The sequence below is a fragment of the Tympanuchus pallidicinctus genome, unplaced genomic scaffold (genome assembly GCF_026119805.1).
Source record: "Tympanuchus pallidicinctus isolate F22 unplaced genomic scaffold, pur_lepc_1.0 scaffold13, whole genome shotgun sequence".
Taxonomy (NCBI): domain Eukaryota; kingdom Metazoa; phylum Chordata; class Aves; order Galliformes; family Phasianidae; genus Tympanuchus; species Tympanuchus pallidicinctus.
In genome coordinates, this window is record NW_026294648.1 from 2,163,863 (window position 1) to 2,190,559 (window position 26,697).

Below are 26,697 nucleotides of genomic sequence, written 5' to 3' on the forward strand. Positions count from 1 at the left end.
AAGAAGAGAGATGGTTAGAGGCATTGACACAGCTGCTGTGTGAGAAAACCCAGCACTTGATGAATCTCTCCACCTAAAACTGTGGGGGGGGGGGGGGAAAGTGTGCAACTATAAAATGGAGGAAAAACACCAATGTGGATTTGCAGCTAGGAGGAAATTGCTGTGAAAGGAAACTTTGAGGTTATGCTTCATTTCATTTTTCCCAGAAAGATACTATGCGAGCAATGAGAGGGTATGGAAATTGTGACAATGTACAGACTTGTCAAATTGGTTATTAAGGAAAAGAAAGAAAAGAAAAAGATGACTTTGTAAAGATGGTTTGTCAGACTCCTGGAATTCCTACAAGGACTGGAGAGCGTGCCCTAAAAGGCAGGTAAATCACCAAAGCTGCTCACTGCTGCCTACCCACCTGCAAAGAAAGGACAGTGGTAATTTTTTCCTCGCTTGGATAGAAATCAAATGTTAATGAAGGCTTGGAAAGCTGCTCAGAGGGCTTTTAAACATCCCCAGGTGATATGTGCCAGTAAGCACCAACAACACTTCAACAGGCTTTTGGCAAAGTAATGCAGGAAAGAACTCTCCCTTTCAGCTCTTCAAGAACACTTTCAAAAGGAAGAAAATAACACTTGGAAATTAATCATTTTCCTTTTCTTTCCAAGAATTCAACATTTACATGGCTTTCTGTCTGGCTATGGCTTTAGCTGTACTAGCTAGTCAAAGACTGCAGTGTTTATGCCAGGACAGATGGTTGTCTGCCTGAGGAAGACAAAGGAAAAAAAATAAGCCAGGAAATTCAAGACAACCACCCCATTTCCTAGCGTGCAAATACAGCTGCTTCTGCATCCACTTTTTCTTTTTACCCAGCATAGGTAGTTTGGGTCACAAAAGCAGCTGTAGTGTCACCACCCTACATGGGAGCACAGGCTTCATCTCATGTCAATGGAGACTACTGTTGAACCTCCCAGGACTCGTATCAAATGGGGAAAATCCAAGTAATGCATTTTACTGTAGCTAGAAGGAATGTTTTATCATGCCACTCATTCTTAGTGCCAGCAGGAGACTCTTCTGACACTCAAAGAAGAACAGACTTACACTTTCCAAAGAGGGCTGCCCATCTGGAGCGCATCACTTGGCTGAACATGGGCTAATGGTCTCATATGCCAGACTTTCTGTGCCTTAATCAGGGCCTCTTGTCTGCTCAGCAATGATAACTGGCTGCGTGCATATCAGAGCATATCAGAGCTGTGTGTTTAAGCATCTTTGCCTAAACCCCCACGGAGCTGTGCTAAGTCAACTTCTTGTATCTGCCTATCCATTACTCCAGTGCCCAATTTAAGATGCGTCAAAAGAGCCTGATTATTCAGGAAGAGCAGCATTCCCAGCCACTGAAAATCAGATGCCTTCACATTGTTTCCAAGAGCCAAAATTACAAGTCCTTTTGAAACATCAGGACACGGCAAGAAAAAGTTTAAGGGCTGTACTTGTGTCTGCGTTTCTCAACTACCAAAAGACAAAAATGGAAAGAAAATCAGTATGTTTATCCTGAAGACGTTCCACAGAATCTTTCATTATCCTGGCATTCTCTATGATCTCGGGTCCCACAGCTGGCCACTGAGCACGTGCTGACGCTTACAGATTACGCACAGCCAGCTCGAACATCCAGAAGATGAGGAGCAGTGGATATCCACAGCAATCTGTGCATCCCAGGGCACCGATCGTCGTCTCTAGGAAGCTTCAGACTCCACCAGTGAGTGATGCATCAGACGGCTCCAGGCCTGTCTCTCGTTGCACCGCAGGCCAAGCCGGGAGCCGCCTGCCTTCTGCTCCCAGCCCACTGCCCAGCACTGCCTGCCCCAGCAGGCGTGGAGAGCTGGAGCCCCACGTGCCTCCCAGCACGCTCAGTGCCAGGTGTGAGCCTGGTGCCTCCTGCCTCCCAGGTGTGATAAGTGTCTATTTAAACACCGCTTAACGATTCCCAGCATGGAGCTGCTCTGTCCATGCTTGATTTTAATGGAAAAAGACGATTTTAGCAGTGTGAAAAAGGAAGAAAGGCTAGACGTGGCCTATCAGCATTGATGGCATATGCCCTTTATTTGGCACACTGTGACGGGCACGAAGCGTTACAGGCAAGATATATCACAGGGTGTGCTTCTTCTCAAACCAGCAGTTTTTTCACTTTAAAAAAAGCACCGCAAAGCCCTGAGGAAATGGAAATATTCCAAGGTGAACCTAAAACTTCTATACTCGCAGAGCAAATATCCTGAGGTAATATGCCAGTTCTGAAACAAAAAGTGTTCTATACAAATTGCAAAAATGACTAGAACATCTGTTGGTACACAGCTCCCATAATAAACCCAGTAGGAGGGGCCAGTAGCCCTTCCTGTGACAGCCTCTGTGCTCTGAATGTGCTCAGGTGGATTTGTTTCCCAGCTCTGCTGCCAGGGAAAGCCCTTAAAATAAACTGACATGGCCAATGGCAACCTTTGTTAGAGGGAATTAGTATGTTCAACTCTGAGCCTGGGACTGGTCACACCTAAATCTCCCCATCCCATGCCATCCCATGCCATCCCAAGCCATCCCATCCCATCCCTTGGAGGGAAGGTTTAGATTGGATGTCAGGGGGAAGCACTTCACAGAAAGAGTGGTGAGGTGCTAGAACAGACTGCCTAGAAAGGTTGTGGATGCCCCATCCCTGGAAGTATTCAAGATCCAGACTGGATGGGGCCCTGGGCAGCCTGGGCTGGTATTGAATGTGGAGGTTGGTGGCCCTGCCTGTGGCCACCATGGGGGTTGGAGCTTCATGATCCTTGAGGTCCCTTCCAACCCAGGCCATTCTGTGATCACCTGGGCAGCCTGGTCTAGGACCAGATCTGGAGGGTGGTGGCCCTGCCTGGGTGGGACATTGGATCTTGATGATTGTTGAGGTCCCTTCCAACCCAAGCCATTCTGTGATTCTGTGATCCCATCCCATCCTATCAGAACAGCCATCACTTGGCAGAAGAAGGTGGAAGCGGCTGCCTCATAGAAACAAGTTACTTCCCTCTCAATGGCAGCATGACACACATCATCTGGGTCCAGCTGATCTGTCCTGAGATGGAAGGAGCTGGAGGTCTGATGACCTGTCCAGGTCCCACCCAAATCCCAGCTTTCCCACACCACTCCTCTCATCCCCAGGCAGACAGGGACATCCCACTCTTCTGCAGCTTCTGAAGCAGAGTATGGATTGCAGCTCTGTCATTCTTCTCTGCATCCACAAGTAGCCAGCAGGACAAAGTCAGGAAACACAACATGGGCTCCTCCTTGCAGCAGCTCTGTACCTCCTCAGACAAGTTCCTGTAAGGACAGCTAGGGGCATGTCCCTCTCTGGCCTCACTAAGATACAGCTGGTGACAGCAGCAACCTGTTTTTAGTGTTTTTCTGGGAATTCCATGCAATTCCCATCTAGAAGAGGACAGGGTGTGCCTCACTGCACCACAGCCCAAGAAGTGGAATTCTAACACTGCAGCCAAATTCTCCCTTTCTTAATTGTAGAATATAGAGAGAAACACTGAGCCCAGAAAGTGCTTGTTACAGGTCCTGATTTTGGCTCCCAGAACAGAGGGGCACAGCTAGAGGCAAGAAGAATGGGCAGGCAACCTGCAACTCCAACAGCACTGCATGCAAGGCCCAATGCTTCCGGACAACATTCTGTACCACTGAAGAGCTCCACTACTGACTATTCTTATTAAAGTAGAATTCCCCCTGGCATCACTTAATTAACCACACCAGAGTTCCTAGAATGACTAGTATCCTGAAAGTTTTCCACTTATAAACTGTTTCTGTTTAAGTCAGATTGACATTTCAGCTGCAATTTCAATTAATAAAAGAAATTGCTGAGAAAGAGAAAATGACTGGAGAGGTTTCTAATGAATCAACACTGAAAGAATGTTTTAAGAAACAAGGGGAGGAATCGGAAAAGTCTGCTGCTCACAGACAGCACGGGCTCTCGTGCTTTGCTGGGTCACCTTGCGACAGAAAGCCGCAGGTTCCAGCACTCTGCTAAGCCTTTGTTCCCTCCTCTGCCCATCATGCAGACTTGTTGCAAGCTCCCAGCTGACAACACACAACTGCTGGCAATGAGAATTACTTACACTGCTGAATCTTGTTGTGTATTTTTCACCTGATCATTTTCACAATCTGTGGAACTCTGCTACACGCTTTTTTTTTTTTTTTTTTTCTTTCTTTTTCCCCTCTGAAAAAGAGAATTCTGCAGAAATGCAATTATTCAGGCAAAACAGCTGCCTGGTGGGGGCAGGGGTTCAGGTTAAGGATGGAAAAGGAATCTGCAAAATAATTTAGCCAGGCATGATTCTGGGTGTGCTTACTGCAGGTCTGACATGCTTTGAAAGAGAATGACAAATACTGCAGCCCAGGCTTTCTGAAACAAGTCATGCTCCAAGCATCAGAGAAATGAAGCTTAAAATACCTAAAAGTTCTTCAGCCCTCTAAAAACTTAAATGCCAAGGCTAGATGACTGACCAGCACAGAAAACAAAAGCTGCTCACAGACCATGACAAACTTTCAGTGATTTTTTTTCCCCACAAGACAGTGTATTTATCTTTTCATTTATTTTTGCTAATATGCCAGCATCCAGTCAGGGTTGCAGGGCAGTTCACACACTCTGATGTACACATTCTGCTGCTGCTCCATTCTTGCAACACATCAGGCTTTCGCTCCCAGCACAAATCACCCCATCTAACAGCAAAAGCCATTTGTGAATCCTTCTTTGGCTTTTCACTACAGCATGAAAGGTTTGGGTTTTCTTCCAATCCTTTTGTGGTTCTGCATCAGACACAGCACCACTCACAACAATCCTGATCTGCGCTTCAGCACCCACAGCAGTGGGAGGCTGTTCATCAATCACAGCCCCAAACAGCTGCCACTCCTCTGAGAAACAGAAAGAAGCAACGACAGAAATGAAAGCCAGAGGTGACATCACTGCAGCCTCTTCTCTCACAATTCCGATTGTCGAAATTAAATACTGACTGTTGGAGCACTGCACAATTACTCTCAAAAGGAGAGAGCCTGTGCCCAGCACTGCCCTTCAGGGCTGCTTTAACATGAAGCAAGTAGAGCAGGTTAGAAAGGGTGATAGGGTGATAGGGTGTAGGGTGTAGGCTATAGGGTGATAACCACAGAAAGGTGTGTTAATCCTCTGGGAGAAATCAGATGGCTGAGCTGGATTTCACTGCTGGGCCGAGGGGCAGAGGTGCTGGCAGAGTCCCAGGCCCCACCTCCGGGACACAGAAAGTGGCAGACAGGGACCCTCCTCTTGAACCAAGCAACAGCATTGCTGCCCACAGAGCTAGCTGGATTTCCATCACCAGCTCCACCACGGTAGACCAATGTATCACTGCTTTGGTCCAACATTACCTGCAGCAGTGTTGGATGATGTACACACACAGAAAGGAAGACAACCACACTGTTGCCACAGAAAAACTTATCCCATCGCTCCAAGCCTCTGCCATCAAAGCATATGCACTGTGCAGGTCCTCTGCTACCGCTGCTGTGTCTTTTTCCCTACAAGAACTACAGAGGTGTCTGCAAAGCAGCTGCCTTAGCTCCCCACCCTGCACAAACAGATGGAACACAGGCTCTTTGCTGGCTTTGTTCCCTCACTTTGCTGAGGCAGAGGGCGAGGAAGTCAGGCCGCTTATCACAGCTCTGTGAGTGCACTCTGCAGGCTGTCAGCAGGATCGACTCTGACTCTCCAGGCTGTGAGGCTTGTAAGGCAAATCACCATGTCACTGACAAGAACATTATTGCTCTAATGTGTTTTACAAGTGCTAGAAACTGGCCAAAGAGCAGCAGAGTGATTTAAATTCCTCTGGTAAGGCAGCCTGGGTTGTATACAACCACAAATAAAGAACACATTTCCTTTTCCTTCAGAAGGATGCCCTGAACAAGAAGATATGGGAGACAGAGCTTCTGCCTGCAATTTATCCACAAAACAAATGCCTGGGGCACCACAGACCTTGACTCATGAAAAATAATCTCTCTGTGTGTGGTGGCTTCTATTTGCTTTGCAGAGAACTTCTATTTTCTCCCAGTCCTTTGCAAGGACATCCTCTTCACCATTCCAAAAGATGGGTGGAAGCCAATGGCATGCCTCTGTGGCATCTCATGGGATACGTCTGCCATGGTTCACTATTGTGTTTGATCAAAAAACTGCTGCTTGTCCACTTATCCTCAACTGACATGGTAAGCAATGAATGCTGATATCGCAAAGTTTGGAGATAAGCTGCAGACTCTGGAAACGAGGGAACAAGACTGCCCTAATTCAGTATTCAAATTCTGTTTCTGGATGTTCTGACAGACCAGCACTTACAAAGAAGCCCATCTTCCACGGTTCAGAGCTGGTCTGCACGTCCCAATAGAGCACCTCCACGTACCATTTAAACTCACAACCCCTGAAGTATGACTGCAGTCCCATTCACGAGAATGAGTAACACAATTAAAAACATATTTTCAATTGTCCTTGCTGGTTGCTCCATCCACAGTCTTATGCCTACCCAGAAGCTCTATGATTAGATGAGCAGCTCGGAGCTCCACTGGCCTGTTCAAGGTCTGAATTCTTTTTTTGCTTCATCATCCCGCGCTGCCCAGCTGGCTCCACACAGAAGAGGATGCTGCTGTGCCTCATCCATGACCCAGCTGGGATGCCTTTTTCAAGACAGTAAGATTTATAAAGTCTGTGCTAATTACTATACCTGGGCTTATTCTACCTCCTCTTTCACTAGGTTATTCTACAGAATACAAGCCTAGCTGTGTGCTAAAAGGTCATCCTTTTTAGATACCATGCTCGTGGAAGCCAGTGGCTATCTTGAGCATTACTGAATCAAATGAATGTAACGTACATTCAAAACAAATTAATTGATCTGACAAAAAAACAAAAACAAAAACAAACCAAAAAAACCCCCACACAACAAAAGATCAAAACAAACCAGAAAATCCTGTGGTGTTTCAAAGCTCTATTTCAACAGCCAGGAAATTTATGACTGAAAGTGACCCTTACAAACATTTGCATAATTAAAGATCAGCTAGAAATTAATGAACTGAAAGCATTTTAAATAAAATTAATACAGAAAGAAACCTGCTTTGTGCAGTGATAATAATTGACTTAATTAGAGAAATTTATTGTGAAATCAAATCTACCTAGCCTCCAGACATTTCAAATCAGTTTACCAGAATTTAAAAACATTTGTAAAGAATTGTAGCATCATTTGAGTTGAAAGGGATCCTTAAAAGCCATCTGGTGCAACTCCCTGCAATAAGCAGGGACACCCACAGCTCCACCAGGTGCTCAGAGCCCCCGTCCAGCCTGACCTTGGGTGTCTCCAGGGACAGGGCATCACCACCACCTCTGGGCAACCTGTATCAGTGCTTAACCATGAAGAACTTTTTCTTATGTTCAGTCCAGATCTCCCCTCTTTTAGCTCAAAACCATTTCCCCTGGTCCTGTCACAGCAGACCCTGCTCAATAATCTGTTCCCTTCCATCTCACAGCCCCCCTAGATACCCACAGGCCGCTCTCAGCTCTCCCCACAGCCTTCCTTCCCCGTGCTGCACAGCCCAGCTCTCAGCCTGTCCTCGCAGGGAGGTGTTCCATCCCTCACATCGTTTTTGTGCCCTCCTCTGGACGCAGCGCTCCAGGTGAGGTCTCACAGCACGGAGCAGAAGGGCAGATCCCCTCCTCGCCCTGCTTGACCTTACCCCAGAGCTTGGCGCCATCTGCAAACTGCTGAGTGCATTCATTTTCACTGCTGATGTCACTGACAAAGATGTTAGAGAGCACTGGTCCCAGCACTGACCCCTGATCTGCACCCAGACATTGAGCCACTGACCTCCACTCTTGGGAACGATCTCACAACCAGTTCATCACCCATCGAACAGTTCACCCACCAAATCCACATCTTTCCAATATGGAGAGAAGGATGTTATGGGGGACTGTGTCACAGGGCTTACTGAAGTGACATCAGTGGCTCTTCCCTTGTCCATTATTCTCTGAGTTTGTATGAAGAAACAGTCCAGTGCTTCTCCCCCTCCCCTGTTATGAACAGCATACACTAGCCACTAAAATGATATTCTCTGTCAGCTGTACTGATATATAGGAAAAAATAAATGGCAATACGTGGCATACAATTGGCTGTTCACTCAAATAAAAGCTCTTTCTCTAAGGTAAAGTCTTCAGTGAGAAGAAATAGCCAAGGAAAAACTCTGGCAGGAAACGTGCAAAAGCTCTTTAGGTCTCGTTTTGTCCCCTGCAATTTACGATCTTAATTCTAACCTGCTTTGGTACCCTGTTCTTATTTCTTATGCCCTGAGACATCACAGAACGCACAGCCACCAGATGTTTGTGCTCTTCTGCCTCGCTCAAGTAAGCAAATGGCATATATAAAAAGCAGCATAAAAACAGCACTGACTAACAGCAAGTAGCAAAACCCCAAACATGAAACAAACCCAACTCAATCTCTAGACAGCTTGTTGCCAGAAACACAAGTCAGCACATTTGCTGTCATTCCATACAGCCACAACCATTCCTAATTTAAACACCACAAGCATGACCCAGTGCAAGGGCTGCGTGTAGGCTTGAGTATGGCTCTCACAGAAAGAGCAAAACAAAACTAAAGCATACACAGGGCTGAAATTCTGCCGATATAAATTTATCAGATGTTCCTCGAGCCTTTAGGAAAACAAAGCGAAAAAAACCCAAATCAATCAAGGCAAAAAAATCTCCTAGAGCAATCTTCTCTCAGAAAGACGTCCACAAACAGCTCCCCAGCTCCCCAAAGCTCACCTGAACCATCTAAAATCCTTTATCTCCTTTTCAAAACTGTCCTAAGGGCAGCTTTAGAAGGTCTTGGTCATTGAGAGCTCAGGTATAAATGATAGCCGAGGATTTTTGCTTGTCAGTTATTTGCCTGCAATGTAGATAGATGTTAAGTGGGATTTCCAGAAGCAGCTTGACAGCTGCCTTGTACTGACGACCCTGTGCTCAACGTTGAGATCCCTTTGAGAATCTCATTCCTGTGCATTTTTAGGCATAGGGATATGATTTAAGAAAAGCGCTGTGATGAAGGTCCTCTGTGAAAGCAGCGCAGGAGCCAGAACACAGTCCTCACAATTTGCACATGGCAAAAGCAGGCACCGTGTTCGGCTCTGCCAACTTCCAAGATGCAGTGCCGAGTGACAGGCCAAGTGGGGAGCTCTGATTTCAGATTGTCACTACCTGTCGCTGGCATCCAGAACCAGAGCGCTCTTCTCCCATGGCCATGGCCTAATGCAAGCTCTCAGTGAGCTGATTCAGAATTGCCCCACACGGATGTGCTTTCATTCAGTGTAGCAATGAATGTGAGAATGGGCTGCAGATTTCTCGCTCATTTCTTCTCTGTTTGAAATAAAATCTGTTTTCCTTTCATTAATTGCATTCTGTGGAAGACTAGGTCTTGTATTCCCATCTGACACCTGGAAGGAAAACTGTCTAAAGACTGTTTGCTAATGACTTGACTTCTTCTAATAGAAATGTATCTTCCATTTTTGCCTATTCTTGTCTCCTTTTGCTCCAGACAAGAGCTGTCCTTCATCCCTGTGCAGTCATTCTCCTTTACTCTTCTGAAAAAGCACAAAAAAGCATCAGCAATCAGCAGAAGGTCCTCCAGCATAAATGCTTTAGGAGATGAAGTCAGTGGAACAGAAGAGAAGTTCATCTTCGAGCCTTCAGGCACACTGCTTCGGGAGAAGAGCAGGAAGGGAAAAAGTGTTTGGCAGGATGGTGAGAAGGGGAAAGAGATGAATGTTTGTTTCAGCCTCAAAGATATGGGGATAGAGATGCTCCTGTCTCCTCCTAGCAGTCTGCTGGCTCAAGGAGAAGGCAAGGACCTGTCCCACAGCCTGCTGTGTTTTGCCAGTCTTCGGACTCTCCTGCTCTCCAACTTGCCCCCCGTTTTTTTCCTACAGAATTCCATTCCTTTCCTCAGCAAGCATGTCTTAACCTTTTCTTTCAGACATGAAATCCAGCCTCTCTTTCTGAAGGGCAGTTTAGCTTCATTAGAAGAAAGAAGTGCATGGAAAAACCAATCCAACCAAGATGGGCCACCACTGGTATGGACACATCCTCTGCTTTACTCACGAGAGTGTGAGCTGTGGGCTGCATCAGGCTGAAGAAATGACCCTAAAGCTCTCCCAGCTTGTACTCGGAGCTGACTGATGTGTTTAAAACTCAACAAATGCTCCAGCATTTTGCTGAACAGGAGAGGTTTCCTTGCTCTTTAGATTTAAGCATGTATTTAAGTGCTGCACTGAGTCAGGGCAACAGTCAATGTTCAATACTGTATTTACTAAAACACTGCAAAAAGAAAAGTAACAGCCCCACAGATTGGCATTTTCTCCAAGTTAACCGCGGTAAATGATTTCCATTTGTTGTTTGCTTAAGTTCAGACATAACATTCAGGGAGAGGAGGAATGTCAAGCAGTTCAATAAATACAACTTGCATTTTGCTCCTTGAGCGAATCAATGCTGCTCATCAGTTACCCAATAAAGAATTTACAAGGAAGTTAGATCTCTTTAATTTGTCAAAATTAAAGGAAACACTGTTTATTTGCCCTTCCTATTGTTAAAAGGAAAGTACTGATAAAAACCACAACAACATTAAGGTCAGCAGTATTTTTAGAAAAAAATAAACAGAATCTCAATAAAGTAGGAATGGTTTCATGTTGTTTTTTCTTTTTCCCCCTTAGAATCTTGGGTTAAGAATCTTCTCATCAAGACACAAGACAAGCCAGGGTCTTGTACCTTGGGCACAAGAATTCTGCAAGCACATAAAGATGGAAAGAGTAGTAAGAAATTTTATAAACTCAGACAACTTCCCAGTGTTCAAAGCACTCCTCAAAGAGATACAGTGACATCCCCATGTGCTCAGTGACTCGAGCCATAATCTATCAACCCAGGTAAGTGCCACTGAGAACGACCTTGTTTTTCTCACTGACAGATGTGATTTACAGGAGTCAGTAGACCAATTGCCCTAAACCTGTTAGTGGTGAGGACTCAGAATTACTCCAAGCCTCATGCCTTGTGTGCAGTTGATAGCCCTCACATTAACCACACATTAAATGTAATTTTAGTTGCACAGGAGTCTAATAACCCCAGATTTCCCTAGGTGACCGCCAGATTAGAAGCCTTACTCAGAACTGTGTTCTGCCACACTGCTTTCTTCCCTGGCTCTCCACACACAGGGAAGGCAATGTCCCAGATCCATAACTCACCCTTCCCTCTACACTTCTGAGCAATGATGAATAAACACTAAAAATCAAAGAATATTCTGCTGGCCTAAGTAGGGACCCCACAAGGGGTACCTGCTCTATTCAAATTCATGGTGATTTGTGCCCCAGAACCCCAGGCACAGAGCCTGTGTGGCTAGAGAGAAAATTCTCACTAACTACCCCATCCCACAAATACCTCCTGGAGAGACAGGTGTTGGGTCCTTTTCAAGTCCTTCAAGTCCTTAAAAGATGCTCTGAATTTGAATCGGAAATATACTGAGGAGGGGGAAGCTCCCCATCCCTGCTGTGGAGAACTCCATGATCTTGTTCCATTTGGAAGAGCCTATTAATCTGAGTCACCTCCTGAGAATTTAGTCCGTGCTTATGTGGTTGATCTTAAAAAGGCAGCTCACTATTCCAAAATACAGGGCCTGGAGAGCCCTGTCCCTCAGCCTGCAGCTTTCCTTTCCTACAGTCCCAGAGCCTCAGATTGCCCTCCTCATGTCTTGCTCACAGTGCCACTGGGATATAAAGCAGTACCTTAGAAGCTCAGAGAGGGATCTTAAAAACCCTTTCTGAGAGAGCAAAGTTTTGCTCTTCTTTATTGCTTATCTCTTTTTGTTGGTTGATAGTGCCAAGAAAGAAATTAAGCTGCAAAATCTAATGTGGAACCATGGGCACTTGGGTTTCAAGACAGCTATTTTAGCTCTTTTCTCAGGCCAGAAATGCATTCGCATTAACCAGGCATGTTTGCAGACCTGCTCACTCGGGAGAGCTCAAAATGGAGCGAGGACTCAGGTAACTGTGATGGTCTGGCAGCACAATGTTCCCATCACACAGGGACATGCAAGGCAGAACTGGAGGACTGTCTCCCAGAGCTGTGCTTCTGCTCCCTGCCGAAGTGCTGCACAGAGCTGTGCCTCAGCCTAGGATGGATTTTTTGGCTCAGAAAAGCCACTAATGCTTCATGCACAGGGCAATGTGAAACACTGGCAGTGCTTTGAGGTTATTTCTCCCTCCGGATCTCTGAAGTACAGCTCTGGGATACAGAGTCTCAAGTCAAAGAGGTTCTTCTCCAGCTCTCCTCTGCTGAGTACTGGAGACAGAACATGCTGCCTACCGTGATCCCACTGGTCCAGTACCTTCTGTTGCATCACACTGAAAACTAACTTGTCTGAACTGATTTTCTCCATTTCTCTGTCAAAAATATCATAATTTCCTTACCCACTCAATTCTTCCTTGGGCTGGAGCTCAGACAAGGACACAGATTCAATTCTGTTTGGCAGGAATTGGCATGACCAAACTCAGCTCCAGAGCCAGACCTCCCAAAAGCTGAATCTCCATCAATGCCACTGTGCTGACTGATGGATAGAAATATTCTTTTCTTGGGTCTGGTTCATATCCTCTGGGACTGCACTGGAGGCCCTAACTGGAGGGTTGCTCTGAAAGCAAGGCCTCCTATTTTATGGTGGCATGGCAGTAGGGGCTGAATCTTCCCACCAACGTCCCATTACATTTTACAGCTGTGTGACAAATGGCAGCAGAGGGGCACTGTGACAGAACGACATTTTGACATGGAAGTGTGTATGGAGCCAAGATGTGTCGCTGAATTCCTCCATGCACCCACTGCATTCACTGATGCTTGCTGAACGCTGATGGAGACCAAAGAGTGGATGTGAGCACAGTGAGGCAGAGGGTGGTGAGTTTCAGCAGTGGTGACAGTGACAGTGAGGTACCTCTGCTGGTGCAGATTTGTACAAGCATATCATGCAGGCTCTTCCTCAACACTGGTGAAAGTGCAGAGCTAACAGTGATGACTATATTGAAAAGCAGTGCTTTGTAGCTGGGAATTTGCCCTATTTGGTAGTGCTACTGTGCGCTTTGTATCTGTTTTAATTTCCATGGACATAAACAGGAGCCATTACTTTTGGAGCAACCTATGTATCTATATGTGCTAACAAATAAATAACAAAAATAAGTTAGCTTTTTTTTTTCTTCTTTTCCAGTGCTTTTTCCATTCCAGTGTTTCTTATTTTCCCAGCACCCCAAAAAGGCTTCAGAGAGATGGCTTCAATAGGTAGGTAGTAAAAAGGGACTTCAGGGAAAGGAGGAATTAAACCTCAGAAGAGGAAACACCTCCCACATGTCTGGCAGGGGGATGTGCTGGGATAGGGAATGAGCCTTCAGGGCACGAAAGCCTCAGCTGGCTGAATGCAAGGACCCATGTGGAGATCCTCACCTGTGCCTTATCAAAGCCATCTCAGCAGCCCAAGAGTTAGCTCAAACAGAGGCTCTCAGAACTCCCCAAAGATGTTGATGGGAGCAGGTTGCCTTTCAGCTGCTGGAGAAAGGTCTGTTCTCCCATTTCAAAGGAGATCAGAGAAGAACTTGCCCTGCGTGCCAATGGAAAATGCCAAGACATGTCTGGGGAGTGAGGGATGACACAGCCCCTGGAGCAGCTGCCTGGAGGAGCAGCCACAGAGCATGTCCCCATGGGGCTGACAGCCCAGATCTGGTGCTCAGAGCAGCCAGGGAGATGCATGGTACTTCTCATCCCCTGGTTCTCTGTCCTGCCTCCATCTTCTGTTTCTCATCTTCACAGCTTGCCTTGCCTGACCCTCAGACAGTGCCACCCAAGGTGCCGTCACACTTAGAGCTAGCACAGCTTTCCTCAGAGAGTTAAAGGAGATGCAGCCTCACCGCACCACCAGCACAGCGGAGCTGGAGGGCTCTGTGCTCTCCCAGGTCCCAAACAGCCTTGCTCTCTGACACCATCTGGCCACACTTTGCCTGGCTTCAGATGTACAGCAGAGGACAATGTGACAGCCAGGCTGTAGGAGCTCCTGCTTGTTGGCACCCCACACTTTGCTTTTGTCATGTTGAGTCATCTGCAAGCTGCTCCAAGCCTGTGCCACGGTGCTTTTTGCTTGCTCAAATGGAAATGAAGTCAGAGCCAGAGTGACATTCATTACTGTGCAGAGAGACAAACACAGAGCCACAGAGTGGCACTTCCACCCGGTGTGAGGCCATCAGCCTCCCTGGTGCCTGAGGAGAGGATATTTCACAGAGAGGAATTTCACATGGAACTAAAGGAAGACAAGGTTTATGTAACCTCAAATGCAAAAGCAATCAGAGGAGCCTCCGTGCTGCCTGCAGAAGCTGGCTGCTCCGCTTTTGGCTGTGCCTTCCCTTCCTTGGTCTCTGTGAAGGGCTTCACAGTGGCTGTTCACCATGCAGAGATGTCCAACCTTGCAGTCACCTCTTGTGTGACCAGCCCTGGGCCATGGGCTCTGCTCCTGTGCAGAGAAATCTGAGCACCAGGCAGGAATGCAAGGAAGTCACCTCAGCTGCAAGTGTGTACCATGGCCCTGCTGGTTTGCAGCCATCCATACAGACAGCCTCTCTCCTCTATCTCCTCCTCTCTTTGTATGAAGAGAAAGTGGCTTCTTGCACAACTCTTTTAATGCATCCTGCAACCTATTTTCTCAATAAACTGAAAACATATGCTTATTCCCCAGCATCAAGAACACTTTTTTTTTCTTTTTTTTTTTTTGCATTTTGCATTTTGGGACCACAGCTAAACAGAGAGGAGAAACCATTACTGAACAGTAAAGCAACAATGCTTCTGCTTGCTCTGAATGGTAAGTCTATTGTCGCAGTGGATTTGATTCCCCATGGAAACCTGAGCAGTGAGGCCTGACATGACCACAGATGACAGCAGTGGACCAGCCAGGAGCCAGTGGTGGCAGTTCCTGTCCCACGTGCAGATGCGTAAGTGTGGGTGGCAGTGTATATTGTGCCCTCCTCAACAAAAACATGCTCAGATGCCTTCAACTGCAGAAAGAAGACCATAGTTGTCTCCTAAATACCCTCATCTGACACAGATATAGTTTAATTTTCTGTTGTTTCACACCAGCTATGCTCCAGATGTGCCAGCCTGGTCTCTGAGGGCTTCCCTGCCTATCGCAGTCTCCTCTTCCAATTTCTCATCAAAGCACACTGGGTACAGATTTTCTGTGCACCTCTACGCTCACTGTGGCCCTGTCATTTCAATTTCTCACAACTTTTATTTCCCCCTTCCTATCTCCCTGCAAAGTCTCATCTCTCCTGCTTATTGCCATTGGCTACAAGCGTTGAACAAAGCCCTATCAATTTCATAATTTCAAACATAATGAAAAGAAAAATCAGTAACACAAAAGAGAAGATTAACCACGGAAACCACTCTCCCAGGGCCATGCCTGTTCTTCAGGTTCAGCTCCTGAACCGGCCCGGCAGCAGCACAGAACTGCAGCGCTGCTGTTGCCCTTTTTCTCCAAGGCTGCCCCACCAATGGCTGCTGCTGGCAAGGAGGAACAGCACTCAGAGATGCTGAGAGCCCCCATGCCCTGCTGAGCAGCACAAAGGCAGTGCCGTGCTCCTGTACACCTTCCATGGGCACGCATGCAGGACCACGCATCCCCTGCAGCAGCCCAAGATCTGTTTTATAGCAAGCAGCAGTGAAGAGGCACTTAGGAACCATTCTCTCAATTTTTTTGAGATATGCAAACCCTTCCTGCATTCCTGGTGGGGTTCAGGCAATGCTCACATACCAAACTTTCACTTTAATGAGCAATTTGGCAGCACAAAGGGACACCTGAATGTTACATATGGTTTGTGCTGGGATTTAGAGTCAGACAATACACAGCAAAGCTGCCTTCTTCAACTGGGGGTTGCTAGCCAAAACTCTGTGCTAATTGCCACTGTTTAAACTTTTAAAGGACTTAACATCAACAATGGCTTCTCAGAAGTCAGGAGGGGAGGGGTGGACCTGAAGACACAGCCTGCACTCGGCAGCGCTGATAAAAGCACCACACGCAGGCTTTCTCACAGGACACTGATTCCACATTACCCTGCGCTTCTCATCTCCTCATTTTTCACCAGACACCTCCCAGCTGCTGAGAAAGTTCTGGAGGGGCTCCAGCAGCATCCCAGCAGACAGCCAGGGAGCTGCTTCCAAGCCACAGCCTGGGGAAGTGATTCCTGAGGGACTGCAAGGAGCTGTTCCCAACCCGTGGAAAAAGCAGATCCCACAGCCAGGACACGGCCAGGATGGAAGCATACAGCGAACGCTCCTAACAGGATGTTATGGTGAACAGACCGAGGGTCACAATCACAGATCAACGATTCCTCTTTACCAGTTCTATCGAGCAGGAGGAAAGGAGGCCAAGGTACAGCAGAAAAGGGGCAGAAAGAGCTGTGGGAAACCAGAGACCGTCCTGCAGCTACTCAAGCTCTGCTGTATGACTCCACTACTGGCTCACCTTGCTGCACTGCTTGCTGCCCACCTATGGGCTGGCAAAAGCTTGCACAGCCAACTGTATTGGCAGTCCCACAGGGCCACCAGCTGCAGGCACACTTGTGCTTTTATCCCAAAGCATTACACAATTAATAGATTTAGTTAATAAATTCCTTCAATTACTTTAATGATGCCTTGCAGGAAATTACCTTTTGATTAAAAAAGACAAAATTACATGAAATAAGTCTCATTCCAGCTGACACAAAGTGGGTGCTACACATTGCATAGGTCTTGAAGATTATACGCAGAGGTAATAAGCAAGAATAGCTGAAGGTGGTACACATCACAATTACAATAGTGCTGACCTGAACAGAATAGGAAAAGCAGATGGACACAGCAAGGCACGTGCAACACACACAAACATGACTGGGAGCACAGAGGATGTGACAGACAGCTTGCTTTTAACTGCAGCCTTCCCTAAAAAGCTGTACAACAGGCACAGTTGAGCCTCTTAAGATAATGAGCCTGAAAATGTGGTGGAAATACAGTTTCACACGTGTCATTAGCTATGTACCTTCAGAGCAACCAGCAAAGAGAATCAATGTGTAAATTACTCAGAAAATGCTTTCCCAAGAACATGGGAGGTTTGCACTGCATGCTCAGTGACCATCAGCCCCTTTCCCTTATGCACTTGGAGGCCAGCCCTCCCAAAGCTAATGCATCTAAGCAGTTCAGAACATGTGTATAATCCTGCTGAGGACGTAAAGTATACATACATGCATTTTCAGATTAGGATCTTAGATACTACACTGCTTTATGACTTTGAAGAATGACTTAGTGATTTATTTATTTACCTTGCATTTTGCAAGAAAACACAAATTTGAACTTTATTCTTGTCCACAATGGCCTACTGTGCACATTCTCAGTACTGGGATACACACTGACACTGCATGTTTGCTTTGTGCATCTCCTTAAATAACCCTAGATGGAATAGCCCCCTGTAGCTGCTGCACTGTGAGATGCTGACCCAAATTTTCCACACATTGTGGTGTAAAACAGGAGAAACAGCGACAGTCCATGCAGTTACACAATGGCTAGAGAAGAAGAATTGAGAGCATCAATGCTCAGGTTGATGTAAAAAAGAGGTCCTGGAAATCCACCTGAGCCCACCATGCAGCACATCGCCTCCCAAGCCATCACGATTACGCAGAACATTGAAGCTCTCTCCTGCTGTTTAATTGGTGTTGTTTTAGTAACAGCCAGGACTCACTTGGCTAACACTGCTTTGCTCCCCTGGTAGCTGCAGGCTTTCTGCAGGCATCATGGATTTTTAAGGCCAGAATGGGCAATGAAGACCAGCTCTCCCTGTCGCTGCTCATAATGCTGTTCTTACTGACCCTCATGTTGTGCCCATTATTTTGTGCTTTGGCAAGAGCACGTCTGGAAAGAGGCTGAGTCTCTGTGTTTTTGGGAATGGGAACTGCTTTGTAATCTCTGATTCAGTACTCAGAAAAGCTGTGGGGTGAAGCTGGCTGGCAGGTCTGCTTGGGAGAGAGCTTAGCTGTGACAGGACGCCTTCTGTCAGGATCCATTTGCTTGGGCACAATGTGTTCAAGAAGTCTTGCAAAAATATTGCCCTCTTATAGATAGCTCTGGCTACACCAGAAAGCCTCTTGCATGCACTTCCCCAAGGCAAGAAGGGTTTATAGCTTCTTTGTCCTCAGCAAGATAAAAATCATACCGAATCATCCGTTTTCTCCTTCAGCACCCCTCCTTGTCTACGCTGCTCCGAACCACCTTAAAAAAAACTCTGGCAAAGAGCCATCATTCACTTGGAATATAAGAGCAGATATTTCATGAAACTTAATAAAAGTAATACCCATATTCTTCACCCAGACATAAAACATGATAGATATGGATCGGTTGCCATTTTTTATGAATCTGTTTAGAGCGTTAGTGGATAAATTATGGCACAGGGCAAACTGCAAGTTCTACATGAGTTGGCTTGTAGTAATGAGAAACCAATCCTGCACGCAGCATGTCACCAGATGACATAGTTTTTCTGTACTTATCGTTAGTATCCATCGACTTCTTGCTGGGGGAATTTTCCACGTACTTAGCTGTTCCTCTGTGTCAGCGTCCTTGATAACAATTGAGCAGGTTTGGCTGCTTAACCAGAACTGAAGACCAGTGACCAGTTGTAAAGACCCTTGTTTTTCAAAACCAAATTTACTTTTAAGACATAAAGCCAAGGGGAAAATAGAAGTATCTTACTGCTTTTGAAGTAAGCCTGATCTCTATCATTACGGCATCTCCCAGAGGTAGGTTTTCAAATCCAGGTATCTTTGTGTTGAGGCATTTGTGTCTTTTATTACACATAGCAACACGAGGAGACAGAACATCAGGCTATGATCCTGTAAATACTTATTGGTGTGAGATGCCCAGATCCCGAATACAACGTGATCTGCTGGGAGTAGTGGTGCAGAGGAAGAAGAAAAAAGATTCTCACTGAGACAGAACACGGCCTATGGCAAAACACCAGTGCTTTGATAGTTCCTTCTCAACGCACAAAATTGAGGAAAACAAGCTATTTCAATGTGCTTTGACCCACGTTCGTCTTATCTTTCTGTCATGAGTACATGGCTTTATTTAACCACCTCAGGAAGCCAGCAGAATCCTTGATACACGGTACCATGTTGCTCAGAGTCAGTGCAAAATTTTCACATAGACCTTTCTCAGTAGAGTCCTTCCATCTGAGGGCAGGAGAAGCATTCCAGCGTCTGTTTGGATTTGCAATTCTTACTCTCCCATCAGGAGAAAACCAAACCATTGCATCCAAAGCAGCAAATGAGAGGAGGAAACAGGCTGGGACAGCACTGTGCCTTGACCTCCCTTAGCACTCCTAGGTACCTCAGATATGCACCCTCTCCTTTACCCGCCTTGCTGACACAGTCCGAGCAAGAGACAAGTGAGCAGAAACAGCTCTGCTTTAAATCACATTCTCTGTTGAGCATCCAATGATGCTGAAGTTTCAGAAGAGCAAAAAGAATTCCTGCGACTGCATTGTGCATAGACATGAACTCTGGTGCTCTGCCTCCTTTAGGCACAGACCCAGAGGAGAATGTTAGGTTTTATCCTGATGGTTACGGGGAAATCTGAAGCTCAGTGATCTAATTGAAATATGAAGAAGTGCCCAGCAATGCCTGAAGACCATTCAGGCATTTATGTATTTTTTCAAACTATCTCATGCATTCTTTTGAGTCTTTTTTTTTTTTAACTCTTCGAGATACCCATAGTAGAAAAGACTAATGTGACCTTTCAGCTCCCTGCAAGGAAGCACAGTTGACAGAGAATCAGCCACAGGGCTAGGGAATGGATTTATGGAAGGAATCACGACTGATCCCTCTCCTCTCCATTGCTGGACTGGATGGCTGTGGATGAAGAAGTCCCAGTAGAATTCATGCCAACATGGTGTTGGTTGAGAAAATTGCCACAAGCAACCCACAGTGAACTGTAATCCAATTTACTACCTACTCCAAGTCCCAGCATTCCCTTTTTGAAGATATACAGGTCACTTCAAAAGTAATGCCATTTATTTATTTCTTTGGAAACTGCAACAGACACAAAGAGCACAGTAACAATAATGGATAGAGCAAATTTTCAGATACAAAGCACTGCTTTTCAATACAGTCACCATCATTAGCTGTGCATTTTCACCAGTGAACAGCAGCCTGCATGATGTGCTCATACAAATCTGCACCAGGCAGGAGACCACTCTTGCCATCACCACTGCTGAAACACACCACACTCTGCCTCGCTGTGCTCACATCCACTGTTTGGTCTCCACCAACATTCAGCAGGCATCAACGGATGTCAGTGGGTGCTGTTTCTTCCTCATGGAGAAATTCAATTCCACCCCTTTGTTTCATCTGTACTTTCATATCATACACCACTCTACCAGAGTGCCCCTCTGCTGCCATCTGTCACACGGCCACACAATGTAATGGGACACTGGTGGGAAGGTTCAACCTCTACTGCCATGCCATCAACATCCACCGCTATTGTGGGCCAGCAGAATAAAACAGGAGGTATTACTTTCCAAGCAGCCCTCATATTTCAAGAGAATCCACATCAAACTCTTCTCCTACAATACTCAGTTTTTAAATACAGCTGCTGCATATTTCTTTATACTATTTTTACTTTTTTTTTTTTAACAGACCCTGGCAATGCAACGACTCTGCAGAGACTGGATGGATACATGTGAGCAGAAAGGAAGGAAAAGAGGCTCTCCTCATCCTGCACTTTCAAAAGAACTCCTGCAGGGCTTAAAGCTTTTATGAGACAAACAGCTTTTTCCAAGAGGTACCACTGAAACACTATTTGGCAATGTATTGATCAGTGGACATTCACAACGTTGTCAGTTTCAGGCAAGATAACCTAAGATCAGGTATTATATTGGGTATTGCTAACAAATGTCAGAAGCATTACTCAGGAAATTGATCTTGACTTTATGCAATTTAAAGATCGATAGGAACCAGCAAACAATTAGCAGGCTATTAGTAAGGGTGCACTGATACTGTTATTGACAGTTCCCCTGGAATTTCTGCACTCACCGATACACACACTGTGTTTACACACCCATCAGCCACAGGTTATCTGTACCCTCAGCACACACACAAAGCTCGTGCTGACTTTCAGAGCTGCTCCAGAGGCTTATCCCTTCTGTGATTTGGACTTATTATTATTATTATCAGTATTTCATTTCCACTGTAATGCCTGTACATATTTTTCTTGGGATAGGCAATGAAGTTCTGGCAGTACTCAGCAGCTTTGGGATTCTACACAAGCACTTCAGGAGCCCATTTATTAAGGAAGCTGATAAAGCCCATCACTGGGGGATTAGAGAAATCTAGATGGCTGTTTTTACAAAATCCGAAATTATAGTTTGCATTACTGTTCTGATAGAATATTTCTGAAGTATGAAGATGTCCAGGAACGCACAGCATTTCTCATCCACTTGTTCCTGCATCTTCAGGACTGACCCTAGCAATCAGAGCCCTACCACCCATATGAAAGAAGATGACCTGCTGCCTCTCTGATCAGAAGGGTGTGAGTAGGCACAGAAGCTGTCTGTGAGATTGCCCTTTATTTTCTTCCAATCTGGCTACTTGTTGGATTACCCTGTTTTCCTGTTCCTAAACTGCCAACAGTTAGAAAATTCCACATTTTTCATCAGGGACTTTGAAAGGATTTAAGAATGTAGAAAATGCAGCTTGATTTCCTTTTCTTCTCTGAAAAAAGAGGCTCATTAGCTGAGCTGCCAGTGTTTTGAAAGCAGATAATGACTGTCCAGTTGCAGGTGAACAGAAATCTGATACACAAATCTCTCAGCTATGTTCACAGTCCCATGGTTTCATTTTGGTTGTTAAAAAAAAATCCTTAAGCACCAGTGTAAGGAACAAGATAAAAGATCTCCTATGATTCCTTATTGCCATGTTGAATCACACCTGCTCGTTCACCTCATTCACTTCTGGCCCTTTTCCATTCCCTTCCCATCCTCTTCCACGATCCAGAATACTGAAGACCATTAGAAGATTTGCCTGCGGATGCAAATGCTCTGGGTGGCTCAGGTGAGACTGATTTGAAGCAATAAAGACAGGATTTTGGGAAGCTTCTTCAATGCCTTTCAACCTGACAGCAAAGATCACAAAGAATCTGCTTCTTCAGACAGGTCTATTCTCACCTTCCAGGGTGATGATTTAGAGGCTATCAAAAAGAACGAACAGAAGTACTGGTGAGAATCTCTTCGTGGAGTCAAAAGAGGCTAAGGGGAAGAACAGGAATGGATTTTTGGACAGATCCTCTGAAAAACAAATGTCAAATCAAGTGACTGAAGCAAAAATATCACTGATGCCTTACAGGCTAGTCTTCCCATTTCCTTGCTGATTTGTCAGAAACAGCATTAACACTGAAGGGCAGACAATGACCCTCTAATGTACATGACCCAACTACACAAAGACATTTTTGTCTTCAGCTCAGTGCTCCTTGAAGTAGTGCAGAGACCAGACCATTCAAAACTCAACGAGGGCTTTGGCTTTCTCAGATCCAACTCATTTTCGCAAAGCTACAGCCACTCGTTCTGTTTCCTTGTCACTGACATTGCAACTGTCAAATGAATAAATAGTGATGCTTCAAAGGAACATCACACATCGAGAAGAGGGCACTAAGGAAATCAGGACGCTGAGCTGGAGCCCAGCTGTCACAGGAGGCACGTTAGGGACCGACTTTGTAACTGCCTGAGAATGCAGCTGTGCGGTCAGTAAATACTGGCACAGCCTTTTCATTTTATTCCTACCGGCACAGCTGCCAAAGGAAGAGCTGCTAATTTAATAGATTCCTGCCAACTACACTAAGGGGAATGGGTGCATTTGCAGCATCTGAGGGTTTTGTTAGATGGCACCATGTTTTAAAGCTCCCAAAGATCTGTCTAATAATGAAGCGCACAAACTCAGATGCTGCTATTGGCAGGTTCTCTGATTTAAGTGTGCTCGTCCCTTTGTTGTGCTAAAGAAAACAAGTTGTGCTTTTGCATTTTTGATGTGTTTGTAAAAGCAATGTGATATGACATCAAAGCAACTCCCATAGCATTGCCCACAATCTCTCTCGCAAGAGAAGCAGAAGGCATTATCAGCACCTGGGAATAAACAAGAAAGAATCCTGCTGATGTGCTCTACCCTGTGTCGAAAAAGTTAACTTTCCTAGAGATTAAGCACTCAATGATGTGACTCAGTGATTACATTTCAGCAAGTTGTGTGCAATTTCTTTGTATGCCAAATGTGGACTGGCTGACTGTAGCAAATTTAACTAAACTGCTTGGCAGCATCCAGTGCTGAACAACGCTTCTTCTCTTTACTCGCCTGTGAAGAGGCACAGTCCGGCTCCCACTGCATCTGATAGGAATTCACACCACTCCACCTACTGAGCCAAGTCCTTGATTTACCATTTGGTCATGATTCTGTGAAAATTTCCTTAATGAAGCAGCGAGATTTGTTATGGTCACCAAGTCCTGAGATGTTGGTGCGGCCCCTGCAAGGGCTGGGGAGAGGCCTTGTGGGAGGCATTCAGTACCAGTGTGGTCAGGTTGTCAAAAGGAGGGTCAGGAGGTGCTGCACAATGGCGAACAAGGATTTCACTGGGAGGAAACACAAGAGATTGGAAGTACAGCAGGGAAGGCATTTGGAGAACTGAAAGGTGAAGCAAGTAATCCTCACTGCAAAGAAAGCACCAAGGTGGGACGGCGAACACGAAGAGCAATTAGAACAGGTTACTGAGAAATAGTGGATTAGGATAGGAATAGTGGATTCTCCAGCCCTCAACAGCCTCAGACTAACGCCTATGGTCTTTCTGAACAATACCATTTCTTTTAACACATTCTGTTGGGCTCAATGCAGGGAGTTACTGAAAATTCAACTGCCTGTAATGAAAAAAAAGGAAAAAGAAGTCGAGTGAACTAACAATACTGTTTTTCCTTAAGCTCTGAAAATCTATGGACTAACGTTGACAGGATTAATGGCACGGGAAATATTCAGATAAAGGAGAATTTGTATGACTGCGTCATGTTCTACTGGTAACTGCTCCCAATTTATATCATCTGTGTGATATACTCCATCTAAACAATGCAAGATGACCTATGCCTTAATTAGCAAAACCTATGAAGAATTTTAGCAAAAATACTTTTATTTTTTTATTATTATTTTTTTTAATGCCTTTGTTTTCACAGTATTTTTTGTTATTGTTTTCTGCAAACTTGGCTACTGAAGTGCTGTTGCCCAAATCTAATCTCACCACATTTCTTGTCTTGGAATTTCACACATCTAATGAAATCTTCTTTCTCATGACTCTACACACATTGTTTGATTTTTTTCCCATTTTACAGATAGGAAGAAACACTATTACCCTTTAAATGCAGAGGTCACTAATAGGATTTGGGGAAAGGTCATTTTAGTAATTTATCTGCAATAGAAAAGTTATTCAAAATACAAAACATGAAATGTCCTAAATTAGTTTTAGCTTAAGTAGAGGAACAAACAAATACAAAAGAGGTCCCCAGGCTTGAATGAAAATCCTCTTATCAGTAAATCAATCCTTTTTCAGAGTTCTCTTGGCAGTTCTGGCCTGAGGGAAGGTCTAGAACGGTATGGCTGCTTTCTTAGTGGAAGAATAAGATAAATTAGACAGATTCCCATTTGCTGTAAACACACAGCTCTCTGGAACTGGGCTGAAGATGTAGCCCAATCAAATCATACGTACAAGGATTTCAGAGAGATGAGCCAATTCTTAAAGGAGACATTAGAATTTCAAAAAGCCATACAAATATGAAAACATCACTTTGGCTGGTAATGCTAAAAATGGACTCTTTCCTGTCCTCCTCCAAGCAGCAGAGGGTAGTGGACCTTCTGTGACTCATTTCTGATTTTTCTGTTCATCTGAGTCTGCGGTGCTGCTCTGAGAATGCCTGCCCAACATACACTGGCAATTATTCTGAGCCAAGAGGATGTCTTAACGAGCTAGAACTCTGTTGCTGACCTGTTTCCAACTCATTAATGCTTCTAAAGTCTTTGCCATCTTTCACTTCCACATCAAGCTCTTCACAGATGCACTTACCAGTACACGTGGCACTTTACTAACAGATGACACGGGGCATTGCTCTCAGTCTGGATGAGATCTTACACTGAAATTAAAGCCACACTTTAAAAGTATGTTTGGAATGACAGGGGATATGACCAGGCCTTGACTGCTTATTAAATCCACAGCACCTGTGCAGTTGTCTGAGTTTACCATAATTTTTCACTGATGCTGTACTATTCTAAAGAATATCTTCTATGTTCTTGAATAATTAACAGTATCCTTGAAACATAAAAACAGCCATACTGGATTGGGCCAAAAGTTCATCCATCCTCCTATCTTTTCTCTGACAGTAACTGGGACAGATGCCAAAGGAAAACAGCCTTCCCCTGAAGTGCAATCCATCCCTTCAGCAGTCAGCACGAGGAGGCAGCAGGCCACACTGCATCCCAGCATTGCTGCTGGTGAACCCCATCTGGGAACAGAATCACTTTATCACCTGAGATTTTGATCAACTGTACACAAACATCAGCAGTGTACAAAAATCAATTGCAATTGCTCTGTTAATGATCATTCTCCTTGCAGATACATAATCATTACCAGAAGTCACACACAAAAGTTAGCTTGTGACAAAGACCAATAGTCTGGCTTCCTGTTTCCCAGTTTCCTGTTGGTTTCAAATGCATCCACATAAATTTTTCCATTGTTATTACCTGTGTAGTAACCTCTTAGGCTCAGTACACTTGGACAGAGACCCAGAGTTGTTCTTTCTCCCACTAAGGTATCTTTGATGTGCGTTCTGTTGCCTGGAAAAACACCAAGCATTCATTTGATGCTTTTCCTACATTTTATAAGGTAGACACCTTAAGCCTTCTGCAAGACAGGCACTCCTGGGGCTGTAAGCTTTTACACAGCCAGTAGTGCCTGGACTAGGCCAATGGTGACAGTGCACTGACACCAGCACCCCTTCTGCCAGCTGCTGAGCAGGAGCTGCTGGAGCTCTGCTGCTGTGGGAGCCCAGGGTAGGTACAAATTGCTTAGGCTTGATTCTCCATAGCTGTATAGTATGTTAGGTTGTGTCCTGCCTGAACAGACTACAGTGCTGTAGAAATCATACCTCCTTTGAGAAATAGATGCCACAAAGTCCATTCCGAAGGATGGAGCATCCCAGGCAGCCTTGTGGGAGAGACGGGGCTGGTTGAGGACTGAACTCTGGGGAGAATGGAGCTAGGTTATCCTGATAGGGTCCTGCATTTCCTCCAAGTCATGCTGTGAACCTGGGATGCTCCCTTCGTGAGCCAGGGGTGAGGGTGCAAGTGTGAGGCTGCTTCCTGATGCTGCCTGCTCAGCAGAGCATGAGAGATGGAGAGGTGCCTGAGTGATGAGAGAATAACACAGCGGCAGCTCTTCCCTGGGGTCTGAAGAGATTATATATAAACAGGGTGCTAAAGCTGTCACAAAGCAAATGTGCAGTGTTGGTTAAGATGTAAATTGTCTGC

General features: G+C 45.3%; 1 protein-coding gene across 6 annotated transcripts in view; it reads right to left on the reverse strand.

Annotated features, from left to right (window-relative positions):
- Window positions 1–26,697, reverse strand: part of IL1RAPL2 (interleukin 1 receptor accessory protein like 2) — a 333,350-nt gene that overhangs the window by 23,932 nt on the left and 282,721 nt on the right. The gene's annotated exons all lie outside the window — the stretch shown is intronic.